Source organism: Trichechus manatus, unplaced genomic scaffold, assembly GCF_000243295.1.
Source record: "Trichechus manatus latirostris isolate Lorelei unplaced genomic scaffold, TriManLat1.0 scaffold00057, whole genome shotgun sequence".
NCBI lineage: Eukaryota > Metazoa > Chordata > Mammalia > Sirenia > Trichechidae > Trichechus > Trichechus manatus.
Window position 1 is genome coordinate 202,553 of NW_004443993.1, and position 4,381 is coordinate 206,933.

At 55.4% G+C, this 4,381-nt stretch overlaps 1 pseudogene; it reads left to right on the forward strand.

Moving 5' to 3' along the window:
* The window catches only part of LOC101360763 (serine/threonine-protein kinase MARK2-like), a 7,558-nt pseudogene extending 3,789 nt beyond the window's left edge, over positions 1-3,769 (forward strand).
* Positions 3,770-4,381: the final 612 nt, after the last annotated feature.

The following is a 4,381-nucleotide window of genomic DNA, read 5'->3' on the forward strand; positions in this document are numbered from 1 at the left end:
AAGTTGGGAGTGTCTGTTTTGTTTTGAAGAAATCTTTGCTTCACACGTGCCAGAAGGGACCTGAATGAACCAGAGAGAAAAGACATGGTGGAGATGCTCAAACCTAAAGAGGCCAAGTCATGCTCACTAAAGTTCACATGGAGGCCAAGATGCGCCTTTACACTGTCTGTGATGAAAGGAGTTTCTGAGCAAATTAATCACGTGAGCACAGTTTACACAAGCAGAGTTGGAGCCTTTAGCAGCCCCCAGTAGACACGCTGATGGGTAATGAAGCGCCCTGGTCTGTTTAGTCAAGCAGAGCCGCACACTCACTGCTTGTCAACACGTTTTCAGCCGGTCTGAGTGATTTCCTGGTGAAAAATAACAATAAGGTGACACAGCGTTACTGCAAGACCAGAGTGGCCTGTCAGGGCCTCCATGCCCTCTCCTCTGGCTTGGGAAGCAGGCATGGAGAGGTGAACAAAGGAGACCTGGTGGGCTTTGTGGGCAGGAGAGTGAAATGATTCAGGAAAAAAAAATCAGCGAGTGTCAGAGACAGACGATAGACACCTAGAGATGAAAAAGATTGAAGTCCTTGTCCTCAAAGAGCTCACAGTGTGGGTGTGTATCTTGGACAAACCCCTGTCTGTCTGTCTGAACCTCAGTTTCTCCATCTGCCAAAGGGCGCAACCTACGTGCAGAAGTCTCGCTGAGAACACCTGCAGCGGAAGTGCGCAAACAGCCACAAACCCCGCGGCCGCGTTCCCGGGGATCTTGAGGATGCTCTTCCCACTCCTCTACGCCAGAGACCTGATCCTGCAGCCGCCTCGGGCAGGCCATGCTAGAACCCTCTGGTCACCTTCATCATCCCACCCTCCAAACACGAATCCCACCCTGTCATTGCGGGGGCGCCGCTCTGGTGTCACCCCATTTCTAACCGCTGCGTTAGCGTTTCTGATCCTGAGCCGCCCTCTCCGCGCAGCCGCAGTGCCGGCTCTGACTCCGCTTTCTCCGCAGATGAAGTCAGAACGAGGCCGCGCTGAGCAGCAGCCTCTGCTGGACCGAGGGACATTTCAGTTTCCGATGTTTGGATCTCAAGTCGGAGGTACAACAGGAAGGGGAGGCAGGCGCGATGCTGGGGCCCCAAAGTGAGGAAAGAAGGTGGTCGGGAAGGGGGGAGAGACGAAAAGCTGCCACCAGAGTTTGGGGAGGGTCAAACATTGCTGGGGAGGGGCCTCTATGGAAAGCCTCAGTTTCCCCGTCTAGAAGGTGAAGGGGTGAACACAGAAATCTAGGGCCGAGCTCTAACAGTCTGGAGTCCCAAGTCCTGATCCGGAGCTGGAGCACCTGGCGACAGTGTGGATGAGATGGGGGACCGCAGCTTAGGCTTGGGGTGGAGCGGGCATTAAAGGTCCTTCTGTTCCAGCCGGACAGACGCAGGGACCTCCTCATGGCGTCCCCGCGAGGGCCCTCCTGGCGCTGCCTGCACACACCCTGGGCGAGGACGGAGTGCAGGCCAAGGGCACAACAGGCACAAAAGGGCACAATCAAATCTCCTGCACTTCAGCCCCAGGGAAAGAGGGTCTCCCTCAGCCATGACCCCAGCCCTTGGTGAAGGACCTTTCCAACTGCACTCAATCTGTCCCCGAGCACAGAAGTCCCAAAGTGCTGGGAGGTGAGCCCGTGAAGTGGAATAGCTAGTGCAGGTGCTCCGGGAAAGAAGGGGGTCCTCAACGCAAGGCTGGGACAGAAACCACAGACTCACTCCCCTTCTGGGACCTTTGGGCTAAAGGGCCCAGTGTGGTCTGGGGTGGCCCAGAGCTCAGGGGAACCCCCCTCTGGGCCAAGAGCACAGTAGCAGCAGCAGCAGCAGCCACACACCAGGGCTCCTGGCCTCAGGGGCACTGCCAGGGTTAACACCCCCACTGTGGTAGCTCCCCTTCCAGCTCCCTCACTCCAGACCTGCTGCCTCCTGCTTCATTCCTTCTCTCAGCAAAAAGCCTAAGAGTTCGCTCCAGCCAGGCCAGAGAATGGGGCAGGACAAACCAGGCCCTCACTCTCCCGGGCTCAGGGCCTGCAAAGGGTCAAGCACAGGCGATGCACCTGCCTGGCCTGCTAAGGCTGGGCAGGCTTCCTGGTAGTGGCTACAATGAGCAGAAAATCAACTGTCACTTCAGGGAATTCAATTTTAATTTACACTAATATATCAATTTCTAAACATTCCAATTTGTTCCAATGTTTTAAAGGGTGTTGACAGGCTCAACAAACATCTGTTACATGAGTAGAGGGATTAGTGAGCAATGACAATGAATCCAGCATTGAGTGCTTCCCTGCAGTGAGCCATTCAGTTGTGATTTTATTGAAATCCTTCCAGGAGCCCTGGGAGGATGGTGTGGTTCACAATTATTGTTTCTTTTACAGACAAGAAAACAGAGGGTCAGAGCCTGTTCAGTGACTTGCCTCAAGCCACACAGCTACAAGACCGTGAAAAGCACACAAGAGAAATTCAAGAAATTCCCAGACTGAGCACTTGGACTTATTGTACATACAGCCAGGTCCTGGGGAACGTGAAGATTCCAGAAAGAGATAACGGAGGGATGCTTCCTGGGGGCCCCTCCTCACGTCCCTCGGCTTCTTCTCCATGTCCCTGAGGACCCCTAAGTATATCACTGGGTCCCTTTCCTGTGTCCCAGGGCCCCTCCCTATGTCCCTGAGTTGCTGAGCTGGGGGCACACGGCAGGCTGGGCTCTCTGAAGTCACTCTGACCAGCTGTGGAGCTGCCTTTCAGGGACCATCAATGTTTGCCCAGAAGGCCTTGGTCAGCCCAGTCTGTCCTTTGTGACTCAGTGTCTTCACTCCTGCAACACCTTTAGAAGAAAGCCTCATTCTCTCCTACCACCTCCTGCCCTGGTTTTCATCTCTGAACTGCTGAGAATAATAGCAGGTGGAAGAGGTGGGGCAGAAAGGTCCGAACATCACAGATTCCCTGACCGAGGCTGAGAACGTTGACCTTGGTGGTGGACACGGAATACAAAATTGTGAAACGTGGCCAACTCAGCTATCCATCCACATTCACAGGGGCAGGAGAGGAAGACAGAAGCTGCGGCCTCCTCAGCCTCACTGGAGCTCCTGCATCAGAGCCATCAACCTCACTCACACAGCCATACTGTGCCCTGATGGTGCGCCAGGCGCTGGGCTCCAGGGGAGCCTTTGGGGAGGATCACAGTCCGATAGGGAGAACAAGTATTTGACCATGAGAGACCCAGCAGAAGGCAGTGACAGCGGTGTCAGAGTGGCACAGAGGGCTTACACCTGGCCTCCGGAGCTGCATTCATTCCTTCACTGAACGATTCACTCATCATTCAACGTTTTGTTCCAGGCATAGGGATGCAGAAATGAATCAAGAGAAGCCCCTGTCCTCCAGGAGCTCGTAGTTCCATGGGGCACAGACCCATCCATCCATCTGTGGGAGGGTACAGGGATCATGCCCCCTTGCCCAGAGGAGGTGATAGGGAGCAGGGCCTTGAGAGGAGGGTAAAACATTAAAGCCCAGAGAAGAGGAGGAACGACATTCGGGTGGAAAGAACAGCAAGGGCCAAGGCATGGCTGTGGACGAGGGTCACACTGGGAGAGAAGAGGGGCCTAAGGAGCAACTTTGGGGCCAAAGGGCCTCAGATGCCAGGCTCAGGATTTGGACTGGTACCGGCACCTTGTCCCTTTCCCAGCAGGACTCAGGAAGGAGGAAGAATGTCGAGGGCCCGAATCATCCACACCCCGGTGCCGGGCCTGATAACAGAGCCAGGTCCCTGGACTGTGTGCACCAGGCACCACTCCAAGGGCAGCAGAGCAAACCTGCTGGCTTCCTGAGCCACCAGGGACCTGAGGGGGCACCCTGGTCCCCACACCCTGGAACATATCACCCAGGGGCCAGAGGACAGCCACAGGACACCTGCCCTTGATAACAGATCTTTGCTGGGTCTGACCTGATCTAGGCCTGTGATGGACTTAGGCTGCCCCTTCATCCTCACATCAGCCTTGTGAGAAAGGTCCTGTTATCACTCCCACTGAACATAGGGAAAACTGAGGTTAGACAAGCCCACGCTGGTAAGTGCAGGGAGCCAGATGTGAATTGGGCAGCCGGGCCACAGTGCCCATGCTCTAGGCCATTGTCCTTGACAGCCTCCCCATACAGGGCCCCAGGCATGTGGCCTGCAGGGGCAGACACAGCAAAGGCTCGATCAGAGGAGGGCGCCCATGGCTCATTCAAGGCTGGCCTCTGAGCTGAGACCCTGAGAAGCGGGATGCTGGGAAGCTGCATCAGGTGCAGGGAATAAAGGGTGAGTCTTTCTTAGGAGAACACATGGAGTATGCTGCAGGGACCTGGTTCAAGTCTAGCAGACCC